The following is a 20,925-nucleotide window of genomic DNA, read 5'->3' as shown; positions in this document are numbered from 1 at the left end:
TTTGGAGAAATCAAGGAAATAAGTGACAAGTTTAAAAACACCTACTTTTAATGAGGAATATGGCCATCCTCCCTCCGCTTTCTCCATGTTTCGGCGAGTCACAAAGGGACCGGTTACAAAAACTCCATCGGAAATCATCATACTTTCATTGATGAAACCGTCCAACTATGGTGATCAACTGCCACCATAATTCACGTGGACATCCCGAACAATGACCCCTTCAACATAACAAAACCTCTCCGTGGCTGATTTATATGAGAATGGGCAAATGTGGAAGTGAGCAGAGCTAGATAGATTATGCTGAGAGGATGCGTCGCGCAGCTTCTTTGCTGATCGCGGTGAGGACACATGGCATAAAAACACCGGTAAGGATGTTTACAGAGATTGAAGTGGAAATGAGTATTAATGAGTTTTTCGACGGTAGGTGACGTAACTGCAACACGCGTTCTTATTCTTTAACACCTCCGGGCTACGCGTACGGCACTCAATGTCATGTTCCAATGCGGCCACGCTGTCGAGTCGGCATCCTCACTCAAACTTTTTGATCGCTGAACATTGACGCTCCCGAAGCGGCCCCAACTAAAAACGCATGCCGCTTCGTGATGCGCGCCGTTCAAGGAGACCACTTCTTGAATGATAAGGAGTTTATCTGAAATCGATGCTGACATCTTCATGAATTGGCTGCAAGCTGTGGTGGACACAAAGTTGCATGAGTAGCAACAGCCAGGCATTGCAGGCACCAAGTTGCTGGTAAGAAGCTAATTTTGTTGTGCTAACGTCTCTTTAGCGACCAAAAACTGTTGTTACCCGTGGGGGCGGGAGGTGTAAACATCGATGCCTGGCTGCCTCCTCACACTCACCAAAAGATTAGCATAAATAAAAATATAACCAGTCGGGGTTTTTGTGCAGATTCTTACTTTTGTCCACTTCAGCATGTGGAAGTGGAGAATCAATCTGTTTTTGATTTTTTGAAGGCGGTCACATGAGCTCACGTTTGATGTCAATAAATCCAAATTATTGTGCAGAACGCTTTTATACTTTCACAGGTTGTGATGGACAAGAGCAGTAATGTGCATTTGCATTTTGGTGGCGATCAATCGCCGTTTTAGACAACAGAACTGACAATTAAAGCAATATTACCTCGCTTGATTCCCTGCTGTGACGTAGACGCTAAAACCGGAAAAAAAATAACAAGCCGAGCTCCTAAAGGGGGCGTGCCAAATTGTCGTAAATCTGATTAAAAATAAATAAATAAATAATTAAATCACTACAGACTCTTTTAGTACTAATGTTATTTTTACATATAAACCTATTCAATAAGTGCCAATGTTAACGTCAATGAAGCGTCCCTTTAAATTATTATCACATTGTTAATATACAAATACATTGCTTACATACGAGAAAAACCCCATTAACAAGCAGACACGAGGTATGTCAACAAGCCAACAACAGATGGTCCCACTGCTTGTGATTATGCAAAGATCCAAATTATTTGCATACTCACAATTCCATGGTGGAAAAAAAAAAATGAAACAGTGAAGTGTCTAAAATGCACAAATGTATAAGGAGAAGCCGGCGGGAAAGTGATAGGTGAGCGGAAGATCTACCAATGAGCTGTGAGCCGTGTCCTGGGCCCTGTTGTTTTCTAAGCAGGTGCTTTCAATTATGCCTTCATATTCTAAAATACAGCTGGGGCACGTTTAACGGTGCCCCGTACGATAGCACCAGGACAGATGTGACACTCAACTTTAGACTCTTAACATCTATATTTAATTGTATGGAAGGAAAACACCTCACTGGCCAGCCTAACCAAGTGAGGATAAAAAAAAAAAACAGCCAGGCTTTTACTGCAGCATAAACACCACATTCATGAAATATAAATGAATAAATGGGCCTAGCTGGGACAATGAATTTAGTCGACAAAATTTTCCCTGCAGATTGAGTAGGCTATGTAACCATGATACCATCTAATTGATGTGACAAATAAACATGAGTTATTGTCTTGGGGGATAGATGCAAGAAATGTTTGCTTTGTTTGAGTGCACACAAGCACACATATACATCCATTCATCTAGACAGAGCGATTTCCACCAATGACCTTCATTCCAGCCCTTTCCCTAAAAATGCTGTAAAGCTTACTGATCAAGTCGGAAGAGCAAAATCTTTTGCAGCAAGCCAAATGACTTTTCCCAGTGTCACTATCACCTGGACCACCCACCTGCGTGCAAAACACCACGACCCTAATGTTGCAGCTTGACAAAATCTCTTTGCCAGCCGACATGAACAGTGCATGGGCACAAAAGAAGTCAGAGTCGAGCTGCTAACCCTGCAGAGATGAAAGATTTTCAATCTCATTAGCCTTGTCACCTTTTAATGAACTGCTAACAGGCCAAGGAGGCCACAGACCAGCAACAAACAGAGCTTTAAGCAACAATTTCTTGGACTCATACCTTAATAAACAGAAATAATTAGTATGGTGGCTTGTAATATAGAAAATTGAGCATCTGTGGACTGTTTTTTTAGCATCAGCACCAGTGGTAACCGTGATAAGAATGTACCATTTGGTACTTTCATGAACACTTCGCAAACGCTCAACCCTCAGTGGTGTACGGGCTTTAGTAAATGCAGATCTGTACTAGTATTTACATTACATAGTACCTTGTGACATTTATTTAAAAATCACGATTACAGGTAAACAAAAGAGTGGGTATTCAACCTTCTGCAGCCGTTTTAATTTAAGAGTGCAAATATTACAGAAGATGAAATATTTACAAATAAAAATGAGCTCCCCAAACAGTCCTGATTATCCATAATTCACTTCACACACAAAAAGGAGCCAAATCGAAACTTAAAACCAAGTGCTGATGATGGAACTCTGACATTTCAACACACATTGCCCAAAAACATCAACATCGTTATAGGAAAATGTATCCTCTTCTGTGTTGTGATATTTTCATTGCTGTTGTGCACATTTGTGTGTAAACTAACGAAGACGATCAGTTAATGATTTTAACAATACAATATAATACACCGTTATTTATATTACGCATTTCCAAACAGTACAAGGGGACATGGAGGAACATTTTCTCTGCAGTATTTTTACAGAGAAATTAGTTTGCCAGTGCTTGCTATAGCGCATCTGCAATTACACCACATATTGATGTTTTTGTCTTTTCAGAGTGCTAAAGTAATTAATATTATTATTATTTATTTATTTTTTTTGTAACGTGATGAGGCCTGGTCTAGCAGCTGGGGAAATGGTAAGATGCATGAAACACGATCATTTTTGTCTGATTTCTTGGAAACATGCTTCTTTTACATGAATCATTTCAACTGTTTTGATATATGCTAGAAACACATCAGGAATTATATCGATATCAAACCAGAAAAAATAATCTAAACATCTCAGCGGGTTTTTACCATAATGAAACACACCTTGGATCTGCGCGCAAGATCAGCTCAAGCAGAAATACAGAATTAGGCTGTTCACATCCAACATGCGAACCTCTCCAACAAGCCCCCCAAAAATAAATAAAAATGTCTATTTCGTGCTGAGTGGACAGGGACTTGAGACACATTTGTGTTTTGTGCTCCATCGACTCAACCTCCAGCATCCACACACAGGGAAGCCTATGTGTGCTGTCATTTGGCTGCCAGGATGGCCGAGTGGTCTAAGGCGCCGCGTTCAGGACCCAGTCTCCCCAGGAGGCCTGGGTTCGAATCTCGAATTTCCCCATTGTGGGACTAATAAAGGGAATATTATTATTATTATTATTATTATTATTATATACACTGTTGTCATCACGAAAATATTCCAGGCTACAATTAGTCATTAGCAGCAGCTGTATACAGTCTATTCTGTGTAGAGCCATGTTTGCCAGGGTTGGCAATACAGTCTACCCTTCCAATGAAATGCACTCTCACTAGGCTTAAAGGAGCAATGTAGTTCAAGGATTATCAAATGCCCTTGATCATGTGATGTTTTTTTTTTTTTTTTAATTTGTGGTGGCACATAGTACTAAATCCGGAGTGAGAGAAGCTCTTGACAGTGCAGAATGTAACGAGTGAAGAAACATGTACTATCGTGATGAAAGTGATCAGACTTAAGAATATGCTGAATCCAAAGAAGTGCCATGTAAATGGAATGTAAATTCGACGTATATTTTATTCAATGTCTGTATTGCTACGCATGCACATTATTATTTCCATGAATGTAAATGTTTTGCTTTCATGTTGATTCACCTGTTTGGGGCATTGGATCCACATAAATGGACTGTAGAATATTTGCCTTTGAAAATAAAACAACAACAAGGCTTTGCATGTCTGACCAACCCCAACCAACTGATTTTTTTCCACTAAACTCCTTCCCCCTGCCCCCCATGGCACCCTGCTTCTGTTCATTAGAATACTCTGAGCGTGGGGCTATTTTGCAGGATTTCAATCCCTGCATTATTATTTAGCTACTCGCATTGGAAGTGCAATCAAAGGGATACGCAATATGCGCAACACTTGTACCGCAAAGCACTGCCTTTTCCACGACGCCCAGACTGAAACCGTGTAAAAGTGAGCCAGGGGATCTGTGGCGCAAACTGTCCCTCAAAAAACGCGTCTTTATCCTCAGTGTACTCTCACCCCCAATTAATGTCATTGCCAGCACCAAAATGAGACGTATCAAAACAATTATTTTGATGTGGCTTCAAGCAGCGAAAAATTTCAATGTGAATGGCACCGGAACCTTGGATCATTATAATGCCTGCTTACAAGCAGAAAAAGCCCATCAAAAATGATTGAATATCATTTTAATGGCTAAAAAACCTACAAGGCCTTCATACTGTCTACCTGACATGTTATTGATAGACCACGTCAGTCAAGCTAAAGAACACACGGACAGCATACAGACAGGCTGACAAGACGTAAGCAGACTGCCTTCCATCTTCCTTCCTGCCTGGCATGTTTATCTTGTATGTGAGCGAGTGCGGCACCTTGCATATGCATACACACACACACGACGACGGTGGTTGAGAAAACCAGTGCCTGAGGGAAGCGGCGCATATAGCACAGACACTTTGAAACATTGCCAGGGTGGGCTCATTTGCAAAGCAATTTGACAACAAAAGTAGAATGCTCCACCACTTCAAACCAAATTTTAGTGAAACCAACTGGCACGGCTGCGGCGTTTGCGGAGAGAAGGGATTTGTGAAAGGTAACATCCAGTGTCTTGTGTCTTGTTCGTAGACCTTGCGCTGCACCAGTGAGATGTGATGATTGCTTTGGCAGGGGAAAAGGGTCTAATTTACATGAGAGGGAGTTCTGGAGTCACATGGGAGCTTGCCTTTGACCAATAGGCCAACGACCCTCTGGAAAAACAATGCAATTACAACTTACAAGGCTGTTTAGTTTCCAACAAACTTATTTTTAATACACCACACACACACACACACACACATACATAAACAGTTATTCTACTCTATTTGTGTGGATATATATATATATTTGCCACTCTACCGTAACTTCTGTGCGATTTCTCAAATATGTTTCTCGTTTGCATGTTCCGGATTTGTGAAAAATGTGTTTTTGGGCTCACCATGTGGAGAAAGTTGGATTGTTTTTTCATAAAGGGATTGATGCCTAATTCTTCTCAGACAAACATCACACACCTGCCAGAGGATCACCAGTCAGCAGGAACTGGAGATTTAGTTTGTTCTTTTTTCTCTCTCTCTTCACTTTAATTCTGAAGAGCTTCTGCTGCCATGGATTGTTTTGACAAGTGCAATATTGCAGTGGATTAACAAGAATAGGATTCAATACCATGTGGCTTTATAATCTGAAATATGTCAAGGAAGTTTCATATTGTTTTTGTAAGCAGCTGTTACATTTTTTTTTTATAAAGGGGGGTTTGTTTGTCCGAGGGGAATTGAGTATCATTGGGGCATTTCCCTTTACTCCATTTTGTATATACTTCATTTTTATGGAATGGTGAATAGTGTCAAAATGAGTTTTGACTACCTTTTTATGTGACCTCCAAACTCAGAGGTCAGTACAACACGTAAACAAAAGTAATAACCTTGCATCCATGTCATTTCAATTGCGGGATTCAAGTATAGTAGGATGTATTTTTTTTTTTCTTGTTGCAGCCTCAATTGTGTGTCCAATTAGTTTTTACAATCCCTAATTCCAATGAAGTTGGGACATTTGTAAAACATAAATCAAAACAGATTAAAAAAATACATTTAATGTTCAAATTGATAAACTTGATTGTTTTCTTTTCTGCAAATATTCGCTCATTGTATTCTCATTTAGAATTTACTTTTCCTGTTAACAAAACTCAATCAGCGTTTGGGAACGGAGCGTGCCAATTGATGAAGCATTGTAAGTGGAAGTATTTCCCATTATTTGTTGATGTCCAAATTACTTTATTTGCTAAACAGTCTGGGTCCTCCATTGTCATGTTTTGTGCTTCTTAATGCAAGGCACGTTTTCAATGAAAAACACTTCTGGACTGTCTCGTACTTGCACTCAATTACTATGATGACAACCCTTAAAACTAGATTGCCTGGATGTCACACATATTTGAATCCAAAACCTGAATATAACTTTCAGCATTAATGGTGCCTGATGTGGGCACGAAGACACCCCCATGGCATCTCAGAGGCTGACTTTTGAACTTTACGCTAATAACAATCGTCTTTATCCACAATGGCCCAAAATCAATTTGAAATGTGGACTCATCAGACCACAGCACACTTTTCCACTGAGGGTCACTTCATTGCAAATGAGCTTGGGCTCAGAGAAGCATGTAGCATTATAGGGTGTTGCTGATATGATGCTTTGGATGGAGCTTTAGCAAGAAAGTGTTTTCAGTGGCAATAGTTTTCTGAATTAAAGTTTCCTAAGCTCACGTGACAATATCCTTTACACAATGAAGACGGTTTTTAGTGCAGTGCCATCTGAGGGATCGAAGGTCTTGCTGCTTACGTGCAGAGATTTCTAAAGATCCTCTGAATCGTTTACTGATATTAAGGACTTGTACATCTTCAGGACCTGTACATCACTTTGTAAACAGCCTGTTTGACCCTCAGGCAAAAGGCCACAGACTATTGGGACCACAACCTCGCACCGCATGAACAGCTTCTTCCCCTGGGCTATCAGACTCAAGAACACTAAACAAAAATAAACCAGTATTGCTTAAAAACTTTCCCCATACACTTGATGTCTACTGCACAGTATGTATGCTATTTATTGTTCTTAATTTTATTTTTCATGTTATATTTTCATTATCTATTAAGGTTTGGGACCATCAGACCCAGAGGACATTTTTAGTTGTGAATGTGCCCTCCACTGACAATGTCAAAATTGTTTCTGAGTCTTCAGATTCCAACAGCAGATTATGAAATCACCAAATTCCTTGCAATTGTATGTTGATAAACTTTCTTGGACTTTTAGACTGTTTGCTCACGTAGCCATCCTTGTTTCTGAACGAATGGGCATTCACTTGTTTCCAATCTGTTCACCCGAGGAATTTTCAAGACGTTTTTTGTTGTTTTTATTTTCCAGTATTGGCCAGCTTTCCGAGTTTTTTTGTCTAGCAGCCATACATTTTAAATCAGTGAACGTTTGTAATAATACAATGAAGCTTATCAGTTGGACCACTAAATACATTGTCTATCTGGTGTATTCAATTGAATGAAGGTCAAAAAGGATTTACAAATAATTTAAAAACTTCATTGCAATTGGGGTTTGTATATAAAATAAAAAAATGGTCACCATGTGATACATTGGCTACGATGCAGGAATAGTACAACTACTTTTTTGTTTTACTGTTTGATGATGAAAATTCACCCAATAGTTATTTTTTAACCCACCATACCATATTGAGATCACAAGAAAAGAGACTACAAAGTAAAAACCTCTCTAATCCGTTGATATTTCAAAGATAAATATTTTGGCTTTGTCTTGATGAAATAGTCTCGCTTCGTTTAAGTGTCTTTGGGATCCGGCTCAATCCACATGGTGGGGGACAAACTTGTACACTTGACCATATAATGTGGCATGTTTGTCACAAGCCGGAATGCATTTCTCTCTTCAAAGTATATTTCTTGGCCTGCTCTCGTCGCTCCCTCCCTCGGACCAATTTGTCGCTCTAAGCCTTGCCGCGCTGCTGCCAGTGCCTGGATGATAGCAGTGGGCTGCTCTGATCCAGGCAGTGGCGAGGGAGCAGGCCAAGTGCTACGCGAGCCACCCTGAGACAACCGGCAGCCACTTATGCCGACCGATGAACGCCTACATGGCAGGCGACAACTGGCATTGCAGACTCTTTCAATTCGACACAGAAAGCAGCTCGTCTACTGTCTTGGGATGTTTGTTTTGAGCATGTGCATTGCATGCATTGTAAAATCCCTTTTTTTTAGCCAGGTCAAGAGGTTCCATTGAGAAAAATAAACCTACGCAGAAGAGGTTCTACTGAATTTATGTCGAGTCAAATTGATGGCACTGAAGAAGGCCAAGTGACATGGTTGGAGCATCCAGGATTGGCAACACATGGAGGTCAGGGTTAAAATAGTTTGGAATTTTCAGTTTTTATTTCCTATTGACTTTTTTTTTTGTTAGTTTTTTTCAGAGTTGGTCTGCTGTTTTTGTTTGCATTTTATTTTCTCAAAAAATGCTTTGTTTTAGTTTAGCTTTTCTATTTAGTTCCTCAAAATGTTCTGAGTATGCTTGACGTATGAAAGAGAAAACAACAGTATGGTAAGTATTTATATATTATGCTCTAAAAACTAAGAAGACGCGCAGTAAAAAGGACCACAACTCCCAGACCACTGTTTGATCGTCCTTCTTCCGGCTAATGGCTGTGATGTAATACGGAAGTAACTATATTTAAAATCAACCCCAAAGGCTCCTGTATGAAGTTAATTGATAAAAATGAAAGGAAATTATTGCTATTAATGTAGTTAATTTTCGATCTTTTTGTCACGTTTTTTTTTAAACATTTTTTTCTGTTCTTATTTTATTTCGTTGAAGAAATGTTTTTTTCAATCTTAGTTTTCATTAGCTATAATAACCATTTATACATTTATAGCTCATACTGTATTAACATATACTAAAGTGTTGATATTGAGCTACAACTCTAGCTTAACTAATCAACTGGTGTAAACCAAGAATGTGGAGCCTTTTTAATTAGGGAACTTGCACATACAGTGGTGCTTTGACTAAAATATCATTTTGTGACCATGCTTATAATAACAACACTCATAACTCATATCTCAAATTATCTTACCCTGTTGAAATGAATGGAAATGCCACTAATCTGTTCTAGCCCCTCAAAAAAGGTCAGCAAAAATGTTTGAAACATGTTTTTATGTTTAGCGAGGTATTGTAATTTTGTCAGCATTCATGTGTTGAGACATGCCTAGATTTTAATTGAACTATTTGCACTTTGCTGATCTGCTTTACAAGTCAATATTTTCCGCCAGCACACATCGCTCTCAGGAGCACAATGCAACAAAAAATATCACATCATTATTCCCGTTTTAAACAACTAGTAATACCCTCATTCAAATGCTTGGATGCCATTTTACTGCGTTATGCTTATTAGCAAGTCACCCAATTTACTACTGTTGTTCTCGCTCTGGCTGGGTGAGGAGAGCTCTAAGTGTATTCAAAATTACATTAAATCCATGGTGTTATTGACTGTTGCTCACGGCCCGGCCAAACGTTATTTTGACAAATTATGTTATGCATGAGCAAGCTGTCTGCACTTCAGTATATTCCTGTAGTATCTTCGAGTGGCTTGTGTTTTGGATGTACAAAAGGAAAATTGGTAAGTGCGTGCTAATCATCAAGAGTGACAACTTACAAAGAAGCTGTTCTGTTTTGATGAGTTGTGTACTCCTTGCAGAGGTGCTCAAAATCAACCTTACAGACATCTTTTTTTTTTTCCGCCTCATCCTTTTGCTACCATGTTTAGGATTAAACTACTGTGTGCAAGGTTAATGAATTTTTTACATGAATTGATACGTGCATAAGGACTGGCACCAACCGTACTGCACCCAACAATCAACCCTCTTGAAATAGACCCTTTGATTGCCCGAGAACGAAAACAGAATTGCTGATTTACCGGCGCTAAGATTCCAAATATCAGGTGCTAAATTGTGTGTTCATGCTCACAGATTGTGTGTGCCATTGGTGTGTGTGCTGCCCTTGATTATCTATCCCAAAATGCAGGTGCTAACTTCTGTTTTAAGTCACTTTAACAGATTGCATGTGGTGGACACACCATTTAAATGAGTGTTTAGCACTTTAGGAACTGTCGATGAGTTTTGCCATGGAACATTTTGGAGAGCACCAGAAGGACAAAATGAAGTTAACTTAATTCAAGTGAACTAAACTTTTTTCGCCTGAGGTACATCCCATACTGAGAAAGGCAGTGTTGCTCAGACGAGCCTGTGACAGCTATTAGGCAGGCATCAGTGGGATCCAGGAAATGCCAAGGCACTATGACATGAGGTATAAATCCACGTCAGAGTCGCGGACGGATGGGACACAGGCTCCCGATATCTAGTGGCATACCTTATTGGAATGGTAGATGAAGACGTAAATAATTGTGATAATAATAATCGTGCTGCGATTGGCTGGCAACCAGTCCAGGGTGTACCCCGCCTACTGCCCGAAGGCAGCTTGGATAGGCTCCGGGACACCAGCAGACTCTTGTAAGGAGAAGCAGCTCCGATAATGGATGAAATAATCATTGCAATCATTTTTGTGAGCATTTCAGAAATATTTTCATGAGTTGAGAAGTTGGCTCTTTCACTTATTATTTAGCGAACGCTACGCTGGCACCGCTTTGCACAGTGGTTTAAACCTGCCTTTCAAGCGCACAATTTAAAGATGCATACAGAGTCACCACAATTGGTCTCAGGTTCATCATTTGCATATACTCCTCGCACAACGCAAATGAACTGTGCAACAATTCAGCGCATTTGGCAGACACAATAGTTCTGCCCCATTAGCTGATCAGCTTCCACATCCATTTGTGTGTACAATCAAGTTTGCGCCCGTTTACACACTCGCAAAGTATTTCTTTTTGACAACTATACATTTCTCACAAAGCAACAACAACGTTTTATCTGCCTCACAGTAATTTAGGGTTTGATTAGAAATTAACATGGAAAGGTCCAATTGGTTTCCCTTGTATGGGCCTGCTTAACATGTGTGACTGCTCCTTCAGCACTGATGGCAGAGACATCAACGATTAAGGCCAGAGCCCAATCAAACCAGCTGTGCTCGAGCCTCCCCATGGCGCTGCTTGTGCCAGCCATGTGTTTCACACCAAGAGCAAGCAGGGAGGTTTCCACCAAACCCCCCAGTCTGGGGAGTTTCAGCCACACATGAACTGGACAAGTAGGCGGAATGGGATTTTAATCATTTAAATATTCTACCAAGAGAGACAGACAGAGAGAGAGAGAGAGAGAGAGTCACTTGGCATGTAAAAATAATCTCATTGGTTGTGTCAAACCTCAGAAGAGAGGTTTTTATTTATTTATTCACTCATTTTTTGGGCCGAGCAGGAGTTATCTGTAGCTGAGGAGGACATCATAGATGCTAGTGCTCTTCACGAGTAAAGTTTGCATGTTCTCCCCGTGCTTGTGTGGGTTTCCTCCGGGTACTCCGGTTTCCTCCCACATTCCAAAAACATGCATTGTAGGCCGATTGAACACTCTAAATTGCCCCTAGGTATGAGTGTGAGCGCGGATGGTTGTTCGTCTCTGTGTGCCCTGCAATTGGCTGGCAACCAGTTCAGGGTGTCCCCCGCCTACTGCCCGAAGATAGCTGGGATAGGCTCCAGCACCCCCCGCGACCCTAGTGAGGAGAAGCGGTATAGATGATGGATGGATGGATGGATATATATATATGAGTGTGTGTGTGTAGATACGTGTTTATGTATGTAACGGATTAATAGCATTTCCTTTCATTTCAATGGGAATCAAACAACTTCATTTATGAACGTTTCAAGGTACAAACAGGCTCAAACAAATCGTTTTTGTTCAATCCATTGCTTAAAGAATTATTGCACAGTATATGCCAATTAGTACTATTAATAAGCCATCAGTGCAAATGTTTGGGTCTGATAAGGTGTAATTCTCTTTGTCTCACATCTAATTTGACGTTAAACTCCAAGTGTGATCAAACATCTTGAAGCTGCTTCATCAAGTAATTGTTCACTATCTGCCAAACTGCTGCTTATTGTACTTGTATTTGTATATAATGGAGTTCACTGCCACCATTCAGTGCTTGCATCTCAAGTCTGCATTCACAAAGCAAAGCAAAAAACACAAATGGGGGGGCTTGAATCTTGAAAAGAAATTGTAATTTGTGTCACTCAAACATCAAGCACCACTTTACATAGATGTGTATTATTGTTTTAATTTTTCTATTATAGTATATTACGTTATAACCCATGATTCATACATTGTCTATCATTGAAACATATTCTTATATTTTTTTTCTTGATTTTGTCTAACTTAATTAAAAGTTCATTTACTTTCAAACCTTTTCTGCAAGACTACAAATACATACTTTGGCTAAAACAATGTTAGTCTTTCAACAAAAAAAAATGTCAATGTCCCAGAAACAAACATGCTTTTTGTATATACTCAATATACACAGAGTTTATGGCATGTACACATGGCTTTAGGCAGGTAAAAAATAAATGACTAAAGTAATTTCGTTCTTGAAGAAATGATCAATAAGTAGTTGTGAACAGCTTCAAAGGCTGCCTTTTCAATCCCTTCATGCACTAATAACCTAAAATCTCAGCAGTCATGAGAACGAGCGGAATGATAAGCAAATCTTTTGAAATTCTAGTGTTCAAACACGTATCTAGTGGGTATCTACATCTTTCAAAGCACCATGCTGGCCATGTCTGAATGCAACCCCCAAAACAGTGGTAGGCTGTCAAACAAAAGTGCGTGCAAGGCCTTGTAAACAACTAATAGAGCTGTCATTGGTGGAGGCAGAGGTTGTGACCATGGAATGGCTGGGATATTTGATTCTCACCCAGCATTACCAGCATCTTTGCGAAAGGCTTTATAGATCAGAAGAAAGGAGCCGTAAGGCTTTATCAGAGCCAACACAGTGAAACACATGATGAGATCAGAACCCAAAGGTCAGTTGTGGCTGTGAGCTGCCATGTTGTCTGCTCTGTCTACTCTGTGCTGGTGCCTTTGGACACATAACACACATCTTGTGTTGAATATAAACTCGCTAGACAGTTCATTAGGTACAACTGAAAAATGTAACGAGACTTGATTCACAGATGACTTTTGAGTCATACAGTTGAAGAGGGGTTAATTGAAGATGCAAGAGGTCTTTTTCACATCATGGTCATTATTGAAACACACAATACTGCAGTTTCTCAGTAAGATGTAGTGCTGATCTACATAATAAAAAAACAAATTTTCGCCCCCCCAAAAAGGAAAAAAATGGATAAAGTCTTGTTAGAACAATTCATTTGCAATAATCTAATCGTATGCAAGCGCTTTGCATTAAGATGAGAACTGTTGAACTTCTGATCAAGTGTCACAAAAATACATGAACGTGTTCTTGGCCATGGACGTTTACACTTTATTTATCAACTGGAATGGACTGCCACTGCCGAATATATTTGGCATCTATGTTTTGAGTGTCTCAAGCCAGCTGGTCTGTGAAATTCCGGTTTGTAAACCACTGTAATGATGAACAGATCCCAATCAGGGGTGTGGAGAGCCGTGTTTCAAGGGCCACTGACCTGTCTTTTTTCCATTTCTCCCTGCAACAACTCACCTGATTCAAATGATCAGATAAACTAAAATCAACACAATATTACTTTTATTGTTTTTGTTTTTTTATAAGAATATTACGAAGGCTATTTTTTTCTGACTTAATGTCAATAACCACAGACAATTCCACAATGTTGTGACTTACTTTCTACAGTGTTCCACTCATCGGCTAAGACAAATCTCTAATCCCTCACAAGACAACATTAACAATAATAATATAATCCTCATTCCCTGATGGACCAATTTTCTAAGAAATATTTTTTAGGGGGCCCAGCAGAGGTTCTATTTGATGAAAAGAGCCGTAGGGAGTTATTTAAAGACACAGCAATTAAAATAAGACACAGTGGCCAATTTTCCCCACCATGCTAATCTTCTCTGATACAGATGTAGCAGTATTGTTTCCCATTGTGTTGTATCTATTGTCGATCATTCTAAATTATTGGCGCACTTGTCTCAATTTCTTGAAAAAAACTAAAGCAAATACGTATTACTACCTGTTATTAGAGAAGCACACAATTTTAACTAACATGATATACAAGATGGGAATGCGAGGCGAGTGTGACGGTCCAACAGATGCTGCTGACTGGAGAATAAACTCAGCGCGCTTGAAAGAGGACGAAGGTCTTTTTTTTTTTATTCCTGGACTTCAGAAAAGGCTGCCAGACCCACACAAGCGTCCACAAGCAGTATTGAAAACACCACAAACAACAGTGAGTTTGCACACATTGAATCATGGCTTAACATTGACAACCGTTCATGGCCGTAATTAATGATGAATAATCCACTTAGAGAATGTTCGCGACTGTCATCTTGCTGTCAGCGTGCAAGCTTGTTCATTGTTATGCAAATCAAATGGTGATTAATAACACATATGATGCATGCAAGGCTTTTGTGAGTTCTTTCATCTGAAAATGTTCCCGTGTTTCTTTTCTTTGACTTTGTTGTTGTCTTCTTATATATAAGGAAAAAAAAAATGCATATCTGTAGAGTTTCTCGCTGCATGAGGTGGTTGAAATCCTCTCTCTGTTCAGGGCTAATCCTCCCACCCATTTCCAACTTGTTTAAGATCACAAAATTACAGCAGCAGAGTTTCCTGAAAAATCTGCCACTAAAAGATGGATGGCGTTTAGGCAAATAATTGTCATTTTCTATCCTCTTTTCCACTCCTCATCTCAGATTCGGACATTCTCCCACCTCTCATTACCCGAGCCTTCGTCATAGACCTCAGTGGACGTGCATACTGCTCTCACTTTTCTCTTCTCACCTACCTAGGGTGCAATTTATCTTTTGCTCCTACTTTTGCACTCGTTCCATCTGTCAGTTACCTCGAATCCCCTTCCTCTCTCTCAACCAATCATTTACCATTTCCAGCTCTGACCATTTCAGCTGTCCTCGTTCTTCACCCACCACTCCATTCTGCTCGTTGTGTGCCACGCCGCTGCTCCTCTATCTGTGCTGCAACTTGATCTGCTTCTGCCTTCACTTTGCGCACCCACGTTAAGTGAGCGACGTAAAGCTTGGCCTTCCCTCGCTGCTGCTCACGCTTGGACGTGGTACTTAACCTAGAGGGGACGACTTCACCCTTGTTGAAGTGGAGGGTCGCTATGGAAGGTTTGCTGCAAAAGTGAGGAGGGTGTCTCAGTTGGGGGCCTTGGCTTGGTACGCTGGAGTGCTCATTACAGCTCTGTAGGCACTGTCCTGTGGGGTATCATCACCATGGCTGTGGAGCTCATTACACAGGGTAGCTACGGCATCAGAGACACACTATGAGAAAAGGGAGGGCCGCCCAAATTACCGTTAATCAGAGGCACCTGTAGACAGCCAGAGCCTCCCTCCCTATTACCTTCTGTAAAGCACCCACCTTTCCCAAAAGCACGCACTACTCCTTGCTGCTGTAATTATTGCAATTGCCTCACTTGACTTTCATTCCAACACATAGAGCTGCACAGCTTGCTTTCTAATGAGACACCCAAAGCTATGATCCAGAGGTGTTATTTATTATCTGATTATTCATTCTGCGCAGCACGTATAATGTCAATTATTTAGATTTGCACGTTAGCAGGGCATGTGTTGCAGAGCTCTCCTCAACTGCGCTTATCGACAGTCACCTCTCGCCTCATCATGGTGGAGAGAGAGTTAATTAGGTTTGAGTTTGATGTACGCACAACGAATGGGACGTAATTCAAACACTATTTAAATGTGAGGTGACACATGAAAAAAAATCAACTTAAACTTCAGACAACTCTAGTTCGTTTGGACAACAAGTTTGCTTCGATGTGTTGCTAGATAGAGGTATAAAGTCGGGATTAGTTCATGTCAAAACTCTAATCTCGTTGCACACTTGAGTACAATGACAATAAAGGGATTTCTGATTTCTGATTCTGATTGATGGAAGGTGAGGTATCTTCAACAAACTAGAACAAGTCCCATTGCCTCAATTCAATCTTTGTTGATTCTTGTCCACATTTTATATTTGTATTCTTAATTGCTTTCTTTATGGTCGGTCTTTGACAAATAAGGCTCCTTGGTTAAAATTATTGATGCGGGTGGTATAAATGTAACCACCACCAAGGGCTTGTAATTGGATCACACAAACACAATCTAGAAAAAGAACAACAGTATAATACTCATCAAAATATAAAGAGTTCTGCCACTAAACATGGAACGTGGCCTCATTATTTCAGCTTGATGAGCTGCCACACCTGACAGAAACATGACACGTGGCAAAAACAAAAGATTTGTGCTCCTAGCCTGATCATCTCGTTCCCTCGTGCCCATTGAGTAGACGTACAGCAGTTGGCACCGGGGAGGGGGGCGGGGGGGACAAGTTCAAAGATATTGTCTCGTTTCCAAAGTGGCAAAACATTTGACAAAAGATCCAGATTTATACATGTTTTATCTTGAATCTTGGTTGATGAAATGGAAGTGCTGCACATTTCGTTTTGTCTGCAGTGGAAAGGCAAAAGGTGAGTGTGAGAAACAAAAAGCAGGAAGAAAATAGAGGGGGGGGGTGCGGGAGGCAGTCTTTCAACATATTTTCAATCTCTGCCATGGTCACAAATCAAATTCCTCTAAGTTTTATGAAATGCACTGCCACACAAGCTTACATTTGTACTTCTTCCTTGTGTTTGTAGTTATAATGAAAATTGGAACACAGGGAAGCTAAGGGTTTATGACAGAGTTAGTGCAACTACATTGTCATAGATTTCCGCTGTTTACAAGATGATGGATTACGATCATCAGTGCAGGGCCTCTAATCTAATCTGGAACACTTCTCATCAAAACTGCTCTCAGAGGAGGTGCGCTGATCTGGGATCACTAAAGATGTCCTTGTTTTTTCTCCATTTTTAGACTGATCTAACGCTAAAAGTGATGTTGGATCAGCAATGTCACTTTGAAAATATTAGTGCTGATCTGTTGTGCGCTCTGATGTTTAAAACAATACATCTCCACGTGGTATCAACATGACGTGAAGCTTGTAAAAGCACAACAAGATGGAAAATATGGAGAAATCGATGAACTATTTGTGCGCTAAACTATTATACACAAATCTCCAATTATGATATATGGGTCAAGATTCAGGGGAACCAAGAGGTGCACTGCGCTATGTGGCTCGAGAGCGACTATTTGAGATGCTGCTGCCAATGAGCTCAATTTACTCACTCTGTGAACTTTGATGCAATTAAAACGCGAAAGTATTAAAAAAAAACACACAAGCTGGTACTTGGTATCTCGCAAATATATTTTCTTGTGAAAGATCATGCGATGTACTGTAACCTGACATTACAATAAGCCATAAACGTCTTGGCTGTCAGACGCCATTCTCTTGCAATTTGTCATTCGGAATCAGAGCCGAAATTGATTCAGACGATCGGCACACCACAAATTTAGATGCAGAATCCCACACTTTGCACGGTACAACCGAATTTGAGGTTTGTCCGAAGATGATTTACCCATATAATGTAATATCGCTAAAAATGAAATGTTTCAAGCACGTAGTATTTAAGCGAATATGTGTAGCAAGTAGATTTCAGTTTTAAATACTATTATAGTGACTGCAACCTTTTATTTTTGGCTTTAGCTAAAAGTCTATTATTGGGCCATTTTTGGCTTCCCTGCTCATACATAACGAGACACTTGAGCTGTTAAGCCTGTCCTTTTGCATAGACCACTGCCACATTATCCTCACAGCAAATAGTACTGCAATGTGAACCGTGTAGTGCAAAGTGTGTTTCTTTTCTACGGCCTGCCAGTGCATTTGTTTTCATTAGATGGGATTGGTCAGCAGTCTGGACCTTCGCATTCAGTAATGGAGCCTGCGATTGCCAGCCTATTATAGCAGACTCCAAGTGAAATAAATGATATATTGATCTTAAATATTCCACACTCTTGACTCTCTGTGAACAGCCGCTACCGCCAGAACTGAAAGTCTTGTTAACACGTCTTCTTTAGGGAATACTCAGTGTACTATTTTAGTATTTTCCTCACTGAGGGGAGCGCTACGACTGTGCAGTTAATGTGCTAAAGTTGACACTGTTTTCCAAATCTTTTTCAAAAAATAAAAGGTAGCCTACTTTTCTCATTTAATGCTAAAGTAGAATATTCCCACTTTTAACGCGTACCAGCGACAAATAGATTTTTTTTTTTACTCGGGGTGTGGCCATAAGCATTATTTGAAATCTTAGAACATGACCAAATTGGCTTTGCAGTCAAGCACTCCATTCGATGTGATGAAAAGCACAGCAGTCAGCAAATGACACATGCAAGTTATGAACACAATCACTTCTTGATTAGAGAGAGTCTACCATTGGCTGTCAGTCTACGGGGTTGTTGTGTGGATTCTGGCACAGATCTTAGGCAAGGGTGGGCTGGGACAAGCAATTCAGAGAGGGTTGGGGAGGAAGTGGGGGGAACACGTTTTTAATTTGGGTCATCTCCCAGTCTGCATGGGGCCAAATGATGAAGCTTCCTCTGCAGATTATCTGAACACACATATGTTGTACTGGGTACCCACCTGAATTAATTGCCCTAATTATTCCTGATACAAGAGGGAGGAGGGGTGGGGAAACATTTTGTAAAATGGTACGTGGCGTGTTATTCTGACATAGACCACAACACAGTCTTGAAGGATTGAGGCTGCCTGTCAAAATGACAGGTCAAGCCTTAATTGCTTTAAAAGGCGGAAACACGCACATGCTTCGTGCAAAAGAGTCAAATGGGATGTGCCAAATGGATGGGGCGGTTGTAGGTGTCACTATGGCTGCATGTGGGCACACATGCATGTACGCACTAAACTCGACAGTTGAAAAAAGGAAGTTTCATGCCATGACAACAACAACAAAATAGAGACAATTTTACAATTGATGGTAAAAGTCCACTGTTAGTGAACCCCAACACAAATGAGAGTTTAAAATTGAAGGTGTTTGTGTGTCAACCAATATATGTTTTTGGAAGCGCTGCTGCTTATTGGTGTGTGCTGTGTAGACTTGTATATAGTTACACAATACAATCCACTTCAATGATTTTTTTTTAATTCAAAAAGTGTTGAGGAGAAAATAATTTATTTTATTCACTAGACCACTTATAATTTCATTTGAATAGGTTTGGATGTTAATTGCTGTCCATTTGCAACTCAACCTCAAACATGTTGGCTGGTTTCAGCAAGTGTTATAGACCGCTTGATTCATCTCACTTCATGTGTAACTGGTTATGTTAATAAGATTTCAACACAATTTATTCAAGTGCTGATCAATGGCGTGCGATTTCGGCACCTCATGCATTATGTATTATAATGGAACTCTCTTGCTTTATAGCTGTACGGCTAAAGGTTAACAGTCCCAATAGGTGAGACTCCCCGAAGATTAATCGGAACTTCAAACAGCTGTTTTCCTCCCATCCCCACTACTGTCCAAAAGGCAAAGGCCCACAACAAAAGAGAAGGTTGTTTTACTATCACCACTGCGTATGGGTCAATGGAAGAAAGAAAGCAATTTATTAGCGAAAAGTCTTTTCTAATACTAATATGAGCAGAAATGCCAGAAGACATTTTTACTGTGTGAAGAAAGCGATGCAGAGAAGGGATAAAATGGAGGTTGGGACTAAGTGAGGGCAAGGGAAGGGTGCAGGCACATCAGGGGGTGGAGGATAATGTGTAGCAGGGTGAAAGCAAAATGAGGGAAGGGAGTGTGACTGCAAATGGGCATAAAATCACAGACCATGGCGAGATACCGCACAGTCTTCATGAAGACATTGAAAATGAAAGTCATCTCAGCGGTGGGATCTTAAGCCGCTTCTCCATTCCTCTCTGCAGTTTAATATGGAAAACATTCAGTCGTCTCTGAGGACCATCGTCTCTCGCTGCTGCCACTCCCTGCTCAATAAAAGTGGCATGCTATTCCCAAGATGAGAGTACCACACAACTAGGTGAGGACTGAGGTAAAAAGCCCCTCCAGTCCAGACTAAATCTCCAAGTGGAAACAGAGCGGGCTGGAGAAATATCCTGTGAGGGTCACTTCACAGTTTTCGCTTTATTGTTTTCTCACTCATCAAGAAGTGCCCCTGGCATTTGGGAAACAGCATTGGGCTGTCTGGGAGATGCATCTTTACTATGAGAGGTGCACATTCTGAACTTCCATTTTGTGTCCGCTTAGCAAAGCAGTGGGATGAATGGCCGGAATCATCATGCGGTAATTTAGGATTACATAGGAGCAAGCAAATGGTGACACAATACAGATGTAATGTGTCTTTCTTTTAGGTGGTGAATGGAATAATGCCAATGAAAGTCCCGCAGCTGGCTTGCCTCAGTATGGATTACATCGCCGGGGCATTGCTTACATTACGGCTCGCGATACAAGCAGCCACCAATCAATTTAGTTGTGAGGTAATGAGAAAATTTGACGTGCAATCAAAATTTGGCTGCATTAGCCACCGTTATTATTCTGTCATTGTTTGAATTTCACATGGATGGAAGTGGATTCATAGCGAGATGTACGATTGCTTAGGGAATATGGATATTTGCGCTGGTGAGTGGAGGCTTAAAGCTGTCAGAAAATCACTTAGTCGACAAAAGATTTGACTCGGACACATGACGTATAACCTGGAAAGGAGCACT

The 20,925-nt window shown here is 40.4% G+C and overlaps 1 protein-coding gene across 2 annotated transcripts in view; it reads right to left on the bottom strand.

Annotated features, from left to right (window-relative positions):
- pcdh11 (protocadherin 11) overlaps nucleotides 1-20,925 on the bottom strand; it is a 148,448-nt gene that overhangs the window by 89,819 nt on the left and 37,704 nt on the right. The gene's annotated exons all lie outside the window — the stretch shown is intronic.

This window comes from Idiotropiscis lumnitzeri, chromosome 4 (genome assembly GCF_059441095.1).
Source record: "Idiotropiscis lumnitzeri isolate Australia: NSW breed Sydney's pygmy pipehorse chromosome 4, RoL_Ilum_1.0, whole genome shotgun sequence".
Lineage (NCBI taxonomy): Eukaryota > Metazoa > Chordata > Actinopteri > Syngnathiformes > Syngnathidae > Idiotropiscis > Idiotropiscis lumnitzeri.
Note: the sequence above shows the minus strand (reverse complement) of the source record. Positions and strands in the feature narration are given on the sequence as shown.